Source organism: Crassostrea angulata, chromosome 2 (genome assembly GCF_025612915.1).
Source record: "Crassostrea angulata isolate pt1a10 chromosome 2, ASM2561291v2, whole genome shotgun sequence".
Lineage (NCBI taxonomy): Eukaryota > Metazoa > Mollusca > Bivalvia > Ostreida > Ostreidae > Magallana > Magallana angulata.
Genome location: NC_069112.1, coordinates 18,373,138 through 18,387,621, shown reverse-complemented (window position 1 = coordinate 18,387,621; position 14,484 = coordinate 18,373,138). Strand labels below are relative to the sequence as shown.

Below are 14,484 nucleotides of genomic sequence, written 5' to 3'. Positions count from 1 at the left end.
AATGCAGATGTTCCTAGAATATAAAAACATAGGTAATCACAGATTACAAAGTTCACCGAGACGAGGCATCACCCTTATGAGACATCACCTTTATGAGACCACCTTTATCATATTATATGAAAATCATACTTTATGATCTTGGATATTCATGGATTAAGAAATAAAGTACGAGTTTTCGTGAATGTTGCAGAATAACCTCCGAGGTCGAGAAATGTTGTTTTGAAATATAAAAGCGAGGCTTTTATATTTCAAACAACATTTCGAGACCGAGGAGGTTATCCTGCAATATTCACGAAAACAAGAACTTTATTTCTATTCTACTAACAGCCCAGTATTTCTACAGATCGTTTCTCCTATAGAGAGACGATCTAGGTCATTTTGACGGCTGTTCTGTGTAACCCCAACGGTTTTGTTAGTAATGTTTACATGTGTATCGATCAAAGGAATCACATGCAGACGACAGACTTTTTCTTAGGATTTTAATACTCTTTACTTATTTATTGAAAATCTTTGAATCACATTCCTAATATTTTAAGGGCAATTTAATACGATTATTACTACTACACGTTATATATTTTATGTAAAAACACGCAGTGAAAATGTGCCAGGGAGGTCCTAGGAACAGCCGCATTGATCTCTTAAAAATAAAGATTTGAGGCAATATATACACATTGTTTTGACTGGAACTAACACGTGAAATTGACATGGTTTTAAAACTTTTTACGGTTTGAAGTTGTACTTCCATGATCAGTGCGAGACAAATAGGTATTTCTGATCTGATAATTTACTGATGACGTTCGTGGTATATTGAAGAATAATGTCCGCGGCATCTCTTTGATCTCGGCAATAACTGTTAGTAGTAGAATGTATCATAATATACAATACTATACAGAACAATATCATGATACAATATCATATCATAAAATATAAAAAAAATTGATACAATATTATATTGTATCATATAACTTTTTACAATATAACATATAATATTTTGTATCATATTAAACAATAGTGTTTCATATCATACAATACTTAATCATAGGAATCATGTTATATCATTTAATAACAACCTCATCTTTCTATCAAGCAGGTTTAATTGAGGTAGGAGATTTCTTTAACATCGTTGATAATGGAGATCAGGCTCTGCATCTGAAGCAACCTCTGCGTTTCATTTATAATATAGTAAAATCAACTATGCAAGCTATCATCTATTACACATGTGACCTATTCCAAAAAACTACACCTCATCCAGCATCCGTAACCTATGGCTCAGATTCAGCATTCAAGCCTGTCAGGTGCATCAGTATCATAAGACACATCACCCATGCAAGTTTGGTGAAGTTAGGACCAGTAATAACTAAGATATCATCATCAGAGGGCACCAGCAATTAAAACCTTAACCTCCTCCAGCATCCGCAACCTAAGGCTCAGATTCAGCATCCATGCCTATCATGTGCATCTGTATTATAAGACGCCCTTCATTCAAGTTTGGTGAAGTTAGGACCTGTAATAACTAAAGATATATTTTTTAGCATCCTTGATAATGGAGATCAAGCTCTGCATCTGAAGCTTCCTCTGCGATTCTTTCATATTACAGTTTAATCAACTATATAAGTTTGAAATAGTACTATTATCTATGTAACATGTGACCTGTTAAAAAAAACTTAACATTATCCAGCATCCGAAACTATGGCTCAGACTCAGCATTCAAGCCTGTCAGGTGCATCAGTATCATAAAACGCACCATCCATGGAAGTCTGGTGAAGTTAGGACAAGTAATAACTAAGATATCATCATCAGAGGGCACCTGTTTCAAGAACTTTAACCAGCTTTTAAAACCTAACCTCCTCCAGCATCCGAAACCTATGACTCAGATTCAGCATTCAAGCCATTCAGGTGCATCAGTATAATAAGACGCACCATCTACACAAGTTTGATGAAGTTATGACTAGGCGTAGCTAAGACATAACATTAGAGGGCACCTGCTCAAAAAACTTTAACCAGCTCCAAAAACCTTAACCTCCTCAAGCATCTAAAACCTATGGCTCAGATTCAGCTTTCAAGCCTGTCAGGTGCATCAGTATCATAAGACGCACCAACCATACAAGTTTGGTAAAGTAAGGACCAGTAGTAACTAAGAAATTATCTTCAGAGGGCACCTGCAACAAAAACTTTAACCAGCTCTTAAAACCTTAATTTCTCCAGCATCCGAAACCTATAGCTCAGATTCAGCACTCAAGCCTGTCTGGTGCATCAGTATTATAAGACACACCATCCATGCAAGTTTGGTGAAGTTAGGACCAGGAGTAACTTATATATTGCTATCAAAGGGCACCTGCAACAAAAACTTTAACCTGCTCCAAAAACCTTAACCTCCTTCAGCATCTGTAATTTAGGACCCAGATTCAGCATCCGAGTCTTTCAGGTCCATAAGTAGGTCAATATGCATCATCCATGCAAGTTTGGTGAAGATAGGACAAGTAATAGCTTAGATACAGGACCTGCAACAAAAACTTTAACCAGGTCCGGACGCCGACGCCAGGGGTATAGCATAAGCTCCCCTTGACTTCGTCTCGGTGAGCTAAAAAGGAATGTTGTCAGTAATAAAGACCACTGTAATATTACAATTTAAGCTAGACTTACTAGGTTTTGTTTTCTCCTAAATAAATTGATTTGCATTCAATGAATAATACAAAATCTGACTATTTATTTTTAAAGCATATGCCGGCCACCAGCTTCCTTGTGATGGAGGATTTACCTATAAGTTATCAAAATCCAACTTTTAAAAGCAAATTTTCACTGTACCTTAGAATTCCATGGATAAGACTTGAGTCCATAGTCATATAATAGCTCTTCTCCCTCATGTATATCTCTGTTGTGAATAATAGTAAAATTTGATAGTCAACTAAAGTTATGTAACCAATTACTTTAATTTATTTAAACAAGTACATTTCATTATACACTTGTTGACAGGGTATAACATGTATAAGGACAATAGGGGTGAAATATCATGATGCAAATGCATTACAATTCACGACAAAATTAATTTTGATATTCGGTTCATTCTAGATCAATTTCGATTTAATTCAATTCAAAATTAGTGAACATATTTCTGTATAAGACATTCATTATGATTGGTTACTGTTTGTCAAATAGTACAATCAAATTTCATGCAACATAATGCCCCTTTAGAATGGACATCAATGTAACTACACGTACTATAATTTACCGATAAAAAAATTGAGTTGATATATTGTTAACATTTTAATTGTTACCATATTGGACCAGTTTGAAATGATATCAAAATACCATAACATGGAAGACATAGCATCTTCGCTAGCCAAATGTCGGATTCATTATTCTCATCTCCCCCTGGGCATATTTAGCCAACTTCAACATAACTTGCTTATTAATAATGACTTTTCAGGACATCCAATCAAATTGTTCATTTTATTCAGCTTATTCACAGTAACGGCGGCGCAAAGTGATACTTGCTTTTATTGCACGAATCCAGAAAAATTAGTTTGAGGAAGATATATACATTTGGCAGTTTTTACCATGTATCTCAAGTTATCTATTACTTCCTGCACCTACAGGATGAGCTGAAGATAAATTTATTTTCGGTATTTGTTGTGACATACTTTAAAGTGATGCTGTATTGCTGTTGCCATTATAAACACAACTGTGTTTTTTCAAGAACAATAAATGACTCAGAAGAACCGCTATATGGCATTATATGAATTACACTAAATCTGCCAAGGGGGAGATGAGAATTTTAAACCAGATAGTTAACATTTAAGATATTCTTAAAATGACGAAATTAAATCTTAATAAAACATTATTTTGCTATAAAACAACGAAATTTCAACCCCACAAAAATTTGTGCTTCAACAATATACAGAGCCTGTTTCCATATATGTTTACTCAATATGTTTACCAAGTTGAGAAATACCACAGTTATAAGAAATCTTTTCAGTGAAACTTATATAATGTACATGACAAAATAATGTTGATAATGTATTGAAAAAATATTTTTTTGTTTTCATTTTCTCCTCCTATGGGACTTAAAACTTTTGGGTTCATAAACTTAAAAATAAAAAAAATGTTGGCCTAATCATGATAATTAAATCTGTACCAGTAAGCCTATAGTACACGGTAAACAGGCAAAATTATTTTGTAAATACCTGGTTCCAAAAAGACATAGCACTTCCCCTATTAATTTCATTTTGCAGTTGATCTCTTTCTTGCTCCCATGGTTCACAAGCCTTCCCAATCTACCATCTTCTTCTGATGCATCAACACTATAAATGATCGAGGTAAATTAATTGCTTCCATTAATAAAAGATTCATACCAAAATATATGTTTATAATACTACAAGAACTCATTTTCTTTAGTAAAAAGTTGGATAGAGCCTTTGTTTAAATCAAAGAAATAAAAATAATATAGGCTTGTGTAAACTATTATAGATTATTTTTTTTTTAAGAAATGTTAAAAATTTAAAAATATATACATCTATCAGAAATGCATGTTAGGCCTTACAGTACTTAAGTACTGTAAGGCCTAGCATGCATTTCAGATAGATGACAATGTTTTTATATTTTTTCTTTCTCAGTCACACAAACAAGAAGCAAGTGCATGCAAATAATTCCTGGTTATTATATATAAGCATAGTACTGCACAACACAACACTCTCATTATTATAATATTATGCAGACTGTTGTATACTAGTAGTTGTGATGTTTCTTCATGTATGTGATGAGGAGTAAATTTTAGTGTATTAGTTGTAATTATTATAGTGATTTTAGAATGCGTTATTCAGACAATTCAAGCTGTACGTGTTAGGGTAATTAAGAATGAAGCAAATTAACGTCTAGAGTGGTCAAGTTTTATGAGTTAGCTTTTGATAATTGGAGCCTTGCATGGGTGCTATTGTTTGCAGAATGTCCTGCCATTTTTAATTTCAAGCGTTTTTTCAACGTTGATGTAATAAACAGACTTGTCCAAACGTTTCTCTGACTAAATTTTTAAAAAATTGATGATTTGAAAAAAAAAACGAAAATTTAACACCCTCACTGAAAAATGGCAAAAAAAAGTTTTGAGATAGCAGTATTTTTCAGGGTCGGTTTGGAAAGCGGAAACAAACCTATTTTTTCTTTAGGCCCTTTAAGATTTTTATAGAGTTAGAGTGATGTAGAAATGGAACTAGTTTATCAATATATAGATTAATTGAAGCTAATGATCTGAGATAGTCATCAATTGGAGCCAGAGTAGTATAACAGAGAGGGGATTTTTATTTAGGATTCAAACAGTGCACAGGAATAAAGTATGTAATTTGACTTCCCTCTGGGATGATGTAAAAAAAGTTGTAAATAGATTCATTTGTCTTTGCGAGATTCAGTGATGGAAAAATATGTTTTAAATTAATTACCATAAGAGAAATGACAGCTATCTCTGTGACAACATTATTTAGTCCATACAAATAAAGGTGTTCACTTTTCTAAAATCTTTGAATGTTGAATTTTCCAACTGCTGGAACCCTTGACTACCACCATAAAACCAGCCAAATATGTTTAGCTATACTTGATTAAGTCATGGCCTGGCATTAAACCAATATCCATATATTTAGGTACGTAAGAAAACAAAAAGGTATTTCATGAGAATCTAGACACTTACCACAAATCTCTGTAAACAAAATCTGTAGCCAGATGAGAACCCTTCTTCCAAGTTCTCACCTTCCTTCGTTGTTATAACCTTTCCTGTATACACTAACAAAAAGTCGCCTGCATTTCTGCGGACAGTTGTTCTGACTCCTCTGCCTATAATACATAATATAAGCGTACAGGAAGCTACATGGAAATTATAAAGAAATTGTTGATTTCAATTTATATGTTATTGTCATATGTACATGTATATACTATTAGATGAATTGCACTGATATCATGTCAAAGAATTTGTACAAAAGAAAATTTTTGTATTTTTGCAGAACAGTAGCTCCACGTGAAATTCAGGTTGACAGACCGTAGAGCTACAGTTCCACCCATGCAAAAATTGTATATTTATTGCACATAAAAAGTTCCACATCATCACCAGGTTTTGGACTATTTAAACTAATTTAGGAACATCTTCTTTGAAAATTTTAATACTGAAAATGTTCTTCAACAATGATGAATCCACAGTAGTCACTAGTCAACTGAATTTTTTATTCAAAATTACATGTACTTCCTTGGAAAATGAAGTTCCTTAATTGGTTTTAAATTTAATGTATATATATTTGTGCAGCTATCAGCGGGCCATATAGCAGAATTTATTGATAATATGGAGTAATACCTGTTGATAACCATGAAGCACACAAAAGTAATAGGATTCATGAAATATTTAACTCACAATAGAGGAATAATACCAACTAGATTGGTCTCCAAACAAAATTCAGAAGTTTAATTTAGGGCAATTCAAAAATTTTTCCTTACCTTTGTTCTCAAATAAACTTCTATTAAATCCTGGTGGATCAATATTCTTTTCACTCCATTTCCTAATTGACTCTTCAATGGGATTAACTCTTTTTCGATCTTTTCTTGACATGGTTTTCAATATGCTAAAGCACGTACATCCATTTTTTTGTTTGTTTACTGTTTTCCACACTGCAAAGATTGAGAGATTATAGTAAATCCCAGTAGTTTATAAAACAGTTTTCTCTATGTATAATCACAAATTTTAAACTGATGATCATAAAAGTAAACAGAAAAAAACCCCTTATCATTCTGTCGAATAACAAGAAACTGTTAGATAACTTTTATAGATGAGTCTAAATAGTAGTTATGGGTGGGAGAACATAATAATGTTTATACCATTTGACTGTCCTTAAAGACCGCGCACATTTTTACCGGGTGGTAAATCTCAGGTGAGGGTGGGGCTTAATTTCTAGAGGTGTAGAAGCCTCCGGGGCTTGCAGTCTATCAGCGGTCGTGAACGCTGCTAATCATTAAACACAAGAAGCGAATTAATACACAGTAAACAAGCATTCTGAGAGTATTGCATAAGCAATACACGTTCCCTTCCGGTTTGTGGAAATTGTGAAAACAATGCACTGTTATGCAGAATATCGAACCCGAACATTAAAAAATTCTTGAAAATATGTCAACCAGACGCTACAAAAGTGTAATCTTGATCTGTATTAGTTTGACATTTTGAAGCTGTTCAGCAAATTTCATATTATTCCTCAAACACATAAAGAAAAAAAGTATGGAAAACTGAAGTGGGACAGACAGACAGACGGACGGACTGTCGGACGCAGAGGAAAGCTATAGTCCCCTCCGGTGAAAACCTGTAGGGGACTATAATAAATATTAATAATTAATCAGTCAGAATTGGTCTTAGTTTGAATATGTTGTTGTTCTAATGATATGAAGCAATTTGTTACGGAAATGTTACGCATTGTCCGAATTACACGTGTGTAAAGTACAATTTAAAAAAATCATTAAATTAATTCTGCTCTAAAAATGTAACTCAGTACATTGTGTTTAGCACTTGACATTCATGTTTAGGAAGTCAATTTTAATAAATATAATTGTATAAGAATTCAAACCACTATATATTAGGAATGTGGAATGTAAATTCAGCCTTTTTATGATGACAGTATTATTGGAGTTCGTTTTCCATTTAGTGACGTTTTCGTGCAAAAAGTTCTAGTTGAGTGTATTTCCAGTAAATACAGCTTTAGTAGCTCATAAGATTGTTTAAATATTTTTTTTTTTTTTTTTTTTTTTTTACATGTTTTGGAACTGCTTATGCATCTTCGTGGAATTTAGTAGGTCACATACAAATATAAATTGCATATTTTCAATTACTGACTTTTATTTTCTATAAAACAATGTTAATATTGGTAATGTTAAAAGTTCAATTTTAATTCCCCTTTTTTATACGTGACGGAAGATATCAAAGATAACGTTGTTAATTGCTAGCAAACAGAAATCAGCGGACCTGGACAGATCAAGCTCGGACGATCACGTCCATCGAAATGGGTGCTATTGTTCAAACTTGATTGACAAGCGGCATCATTTTGAAGTTTGTACAGGTAAAAAAGGGGGCGTTTGTAAAATGTTCGGCCTTTAAACTTTAACAATGTAAAGAACAAATAGATGCTGCGATTTCATTGGGTGTTTTATTTTTAATGATGGTGTAATGTGTCTCATGAACTCAACTTTTGTCAAGGGTTTATGCAAGAAATAACAATAAGCCTCATTATTGTGAAAATGGGTTTCTTCTTTAGCTAAAAATTAATTTTTTTCAAACATTTTTTAATTTACACCAAAATTGTGTATAACAAATCCTGACGGTTAGAGCATCACAACATTCAATGTTTCAATGTGTCCAGTGGGAGCTTCGTCAAAAGCAGAGAGAGAGAGAGAGAGAGAGAGAGAGAGAGAGAGAGAGAGAGAGAGAGAGAGAGAGAGAGAGAGAGAGAGAGAGAGTTATTAAAAACGACGAAGGATTGGGTACATCCTCTCAACGTCAACGAGTGGACTTCATGCAGGACCCATGACAGGTACCCCTACCGAATCGATCGTTTCGGCAAAAATAGATTAAACCTCCCTTCACACAGGCAAACATAAGGATAAATACCTTCCAACGGCTCTAGCTGCAAAAGGTATTGTAAGGTGTTTCGTACCTAGTGTTTACTAGTTGGAAAGATGACATGCAGTCAACTTTCGCCATTTTGATGATCCTTAACGCATGCGCAAAAAGGTACCGGGTTCGTTCGCCCCACCTACCTGTTCGCCCAAGTCCATTCGCCATAAAGGAACGTAGCATCGGGGGGGGGGGGGGGGGGGGTGCAAATCAACAAAATAGGCATTATAACGATTAGTGAATTACGTCTTTTTTTTTTTTTGCTTGTCAATGTTGAAATAATTACGTCTTAAACATTTAAAAGAAAAAAGAATACTGTGATTTCAATTAAAGTCAGTTAAAGAAAATAAAGAAGTTTTCATTTTTCTATCTTTTTCATCCAACATTTATCATCGATGTTATGTTTTTAATTCCGTTAACAATGTTTACAATTGTTCAATAAAACTAAATTTTCTTTAAATAACTGACTTTAACTGAAATCAAAGTATTCTTTTTTTAAATGTTTAAGACATAATTATTTTAACAGTGGAAAATGTTAATTAATGGTTAATAATTTAAACTGAAAATTATGGAAAGCTTTTTTCTATATGTTCGCTTTGTTTTGAAAACAATTTAATCCAATGAGGATACGAGCAGCGGCTTTTTTTGATTCAGAATAAAAGTTTTTATAGCCCTTATCTTATCAAAAGAATCTTATTCATTATTAATAATTAGTCTTCTAAGTTGGCCATGCAGCAACACGGAGGTTAATCTGGACACTATAATATTTGTTGAATCCACTGAATGCGGTTTTTTATCTTATATAATTTGAAACTTTATTTACAAAAAATCGCTTTAAAATTATATTTTAATATTGCAAACGGGCCTTGAGCGAACACATTTCAGGGCGAACGGAAATTAGAGCGAACGGCGTCAAAGGGCGAACGCGTTTTAGGGCGAATGAACATATGGATATGGATATATATATGGATATCTAGGTATATTGAACATTACGATAAGCTACCAGCCTAGCCGCTAGGTCTTTAAATTCAGGCAACCACTTATTAAACCGACATATTTTGTTAATTTCAAGCGGAAATATAACGTACAGTACAAGTTAAAATTCATAATAACTTATCATATGAACTAAATATAACTAAATAGGATAAATATCAAGTTTGGTACAAAGTGGTAACTGAGGTAGCAATTTCGAGTTTGATGCTTAGCATTAAATATGTAAGCTAGGTACATGTATATCCACGTAGCGGCTTGTCTAGATTTCTGTTCAACAGCGTAGCTGCTACATGTACATGTACGTAGCCCCACGTAGCCGCTACGATCCTGCACGGCCTTATTTTTTTTAGTGGAATCCGCGCCTGGCATAATATAATTTATTAAAGCACATGTTATTATATTTATGCAAATGACAGATAAAAATGAAAACAGCAATGTTATTAAACGTAATATAAATTAAACTGTAACATTAAAGGTAAGTCATGATTTATTTAAATTGTGTTTAGAAAAAAACTGTACGCATTAAAACCCTAGTTAAAGCCTCAGACGAGAAGATACACCACAAATAATCAATCACAAAAATTAAAATCATACACAACGATATATTTCACCAAAAATATAATGATGGATACTTATAGTCATTACATAATTAAATTTTGATAATTGACGCTAATTGTAATGCCTTCATTTTTTTCCAATTGCCAGCGGTTACAATGTGTGTTTTTTTTGTTGAGTCTTTATATTTATATGTGTGTATTAAATTCGTTGGTATCTTTTCATTTAATAATCTTTTACGCCTTGCAATTGGTATGTTATATTGATTGTGCATTTATAGCTTAAATTGATTCGTTGATATATTTTCATTTAAAAAAGAACAAATTTCTGGGATATCATATTAATTCATATATAAGTTGTATGATGTAATGATATGCAAACAGGCGCGGATCTAAAATTAACTTAAGGGAGGGGTGTTGGGGAAAATGATGTTGATATATTGTGTTTACATAGTACAAACTACTTCAAAATCAACAATGTACAAACTATAATGGTTATTTATAACACGTTTTCATGTCATAATAGCTAGGTTAGCAACTTCTTAATTAAAATGAAATTATTGCTTTTATTTTCCTCTACACGTCCCCCGTACTTTCTGATTTCATGTTTACATGCCATTGGATATTTTCTTTAACGCCATGCAATTAATATTTGTATGGCACATTTATTGTGCATACCTAGCTTTTCGTTTGATAACACATTAATTAATATTGCTCTGAAAATTGCACATCGTCTGTATGTAATAAATGAATACAATGATCATCCTGCAAAGACAATGGCTGTTAATATGGATGCCTATAGAGGATAATGAGCGATTTGTGTTGTGACATCTTTAGTTAGTTGTATGAAATTGTATGTGATGGTTTATGTACATGTATAATATTAACGATTTTAAGTAAATACTGACTTATACTGTTGGAAATAATTTACCATTATACCAGTTTGTATCGATCATACACAGCTTCTTGCACTGTATTTGTAACTGAAGGTATGATTCAATTTAATCGAAAAAACAAGTATGGATGTAAATTTCCGTTTGTTGAATAAATTCCTTAACATATTTATAACACACACTATGCGATAAAATATTTGTTAAAAACCAAAACAAATAATACTTACCTTTATCTTTTTACGCGACATTGATCGTCCTTGATATCTGTATGTTTTCAAGCGCTTATATGATCCAGATAGAATGTAAACTTCCGTTTTAACCCGCGCATGCGTGTTACCCTTCGTGGTGTGTATAGCGCCATGCTGACGGGCTGATAATTATACACACACAACATACACAAAACGGAAAAATACTTCCAACTGGTCCATGCACCAATTTTCACATATATGGTTTATGGCATGATTTTAAGCATTTCTAAGGTGAAATTCAACTGAGAACCAGATTTTGGTCCTCACTTGAATTTTGTGTTCTCAGTTGTTGCTGTGTAACTTGACGTCGGCTCTCAGTTGCCAGTGTTTACGAACGCACACACACACACACACACACACACACACACACACACACACACACACACACACACACACACACACACACACACACACACACACTTGTATAATGTCGAGACTCACTACACCAGACTTTACACCTGAAATTCGCTACACCATGTTCTAGTTATGCTATTCAATATATATTTACATTTTTGTGTAAAATAGGGATTCTATTTACTATTCTGCTACTTGAAACAAGGAAAATCTAACTCTATAAGTTCATGATTTTACACCTTATAATCACTACATTAGGTCACATGACTCACTGTGATTACACACTGGAAATTCACTACAGTGTGTAAATCAACTCAATTTACCTGAAAGTCACTACATTTAATAATGTTGCCGATTGTGGATGCAAAAAAAGAAAGGACAGGGGCGTAAAAGGCGCTGTATAACAACAACAACCCCCCCCCCCCCCCATGTGGAGCAATAAAGACGAACGATTTTCAATTTCAGTAAAAATATAATTATTTGGCTTATAAGCATTGTTTATAGTATGAATGTTATGGTGTGAGTCAAAAAAATGTTTTCATTCTGTAAACATGACAAATATGGGTTTCCAAATTAAGCTGCACGGTGTTTTATGCAAAAATATTGATCATATACTGTATGAACGGATTTTGACTCCATCCTAAAAGTGCTTTTAAAGGATAAGTTTTTGTAGAATAAGGGTGTTCGAATCTTAGCCGACTTTTTTAAAAAAAAATTATGCTGTTTCACACAAGACATTCTTTTAATATTAGATTTATTGAAAAAATATTTAATACGCTCTAGATAACGATAAAAAAATGCGTAATGTTCATGTTCTGTACACACAATGTCGCATAATAATAGCGCTAGCACAGATGTGAGACCATGATATTCATGTTCAGAAAATAAACTGATAAAACAAATAAGATAAGTACAAAGTATAAATATATATTTGTTAATTTGTCAGAGAATGATGTTTTATACTATACATGTACTTATGTTCATTTTCAAATGTAAATTTCTTTTTATATGACTGTATATATCCCATTTCAACATTCTTGGTGCGGGGGATTTGTCGGGCATTGTACGCTCTTGTCCTTTAAAACAATAATCATCCATTACTGAACACAGAGAGAGAGAGAGAGAGAGAGAGAGAGAGAGAGAGAGAGGAGAGAGAGAGAGAGAGAGAGACGCATAATTTCATTTTATTACATTTCAAATATTTTTTTTCTTTACATAGATAAATAAATCAACGTTATTTACACCTGTCAATTAAAATTAATATATTCAGATCAGACCTGGAGATTCATCACGTCCTGCTCATCAAAATACTATAATTTTGCTTGAACAAAATAGGAATGTTGTATATGTTTGCTATTTTTCAGTATACAAACAACATCATTAAACAAAGGAGAGAGAGAGAGAGAGAGAGAGAGAGAGAGAGAGAGAGAGAGAGAGAGAGAGAGAGAGAGAGAGAGAGAGAGAGATTTAAAACAGACATGCAGGCAACAAGACAAAGAAAGATATGTATCATTATTAGACACACACCACAACAAGTCAATACACTTTTGATACTACATTGTTGACACACACAACATAGTCACTACATTGCTGATACACACAGCAATGTCACTACATTGTTTATGTACACACAGCAATGTCACTACATTGTTGATACACACAGCATAGTCACTACACTACTGATACACACAACAATGTCACTACATTGTTTATGTACACACAGCATAGTCACTACATTACTGATACACACAGCAATGTCACTACATTACTGATACACCCAGCAATGTCACTACATTGTTTATGTACACACATCATAGTCACTACATTGTTGATACACACAAAAAAGTCACTACGTTGTTGACACACACTATAGTCACTACATTGTTGATGCACACAGCAAAGTCACTACATTGTTGATGCACACAGCAAAGTCACTACATTGTTGATACCGACATCAAGTCACAACACTGTTGATACATATTATAAAGAAAAAGTATTTACTTTAACTGTCTTTATTGTGTGTGTTAAATGCTACACGCAGCTGATATAAACTTAATAAACTACCAACTTGTCCTACTTCTTAAAATAGCAAAAGTATAATTAGTGTACTGAGAGCTTTAATCACGTCAGCAAATATTCCCATACATGAGCATACCCTTGATACACCTCAGTCCTGTTTTGGGCCAATCTTATGTACATCAATTTTTCAAGTTATACTCAATATGCATTTATTGTCAAAATTGTTGAGAACTATATATGCATGATAGTAAGTAAATTCCAGATTAGCAAGGCGGGACAGAATTTTGAACATTTCTTCGCGTATGCATGTTTTCTATATTAAAAATTATCATAGATATATTATAATAATATCAATCTATTATTTCCAATTTAACGTACATGTATATATCATTAAATACGTACGACTTAATCTAAATAAAACAGTGATTGATATTTTATTTTTCCAAGAAGCACTTTGAATGTTTTAGGAAAAAAAAAATTCTATCCTTCTGATTATGCGGGGCCACTAGGCTATCTGCCCACTTTGCACCAGCTTTCTGTTCCATTATGCCTAGGGTGGGAATCGAACCCACATACATAGTCAAGAATTCATTATAAACAAGCAATGTGATAATATTCAATAATGTAAGAAAGAATAAATTAGAGTGCAAATATTATTAAAAAAAGATTAAAGGTTTATTTGAGTGTGTTATTATACTGAGTCAGACTTTTAAACGTTAAAATGAAAATTATGGGTTTCCTCATTGGGGTGTAAATTTTTTATTAATGAAGATTTCCTATAACTAATGATTGTTATA

General features: G+C 33.1%; 1 long non-coding RNA gene across 5 annotated transcripts; it reads right to left on the bottom strand.

Annotated features, from left to right (window-relative positions):
• Window positions 1-2,805: 2,805 nt before the first annotated feature.
• LOC128170791 (uncharacterized) lies at window positions 2,806-11,352 on the bottom strand. Of its 5 annotated transcripts, none has more exons than XR_008241906.1 (5): window positions 11,294-11,352; window positions 6,469-6,639; window positions 5,675-5,817; window positions 4,185-4,301; window positions 2,806-2,872 (listed from the first exon to the last, which is right to left on the bottom strand). It is a non-coding gene; the product is annotated as an uncharacterized LOC128170791 (long non-coding RNA). The 5 variants fall into 5 exon arrangements; XR_008241904.1 differs by lacking the exon at window positions 11,294-11,352 and adding an exon at window positions 8,621-8,792; XR_008241905.1 differs by lacking the exon at window positions 11,294-11,352 and adding an exon at window positions 6,847-7,022.
• Between the last annotated feature and the right edge of the window lie 3,132 nt (window positions 11,353-14,484).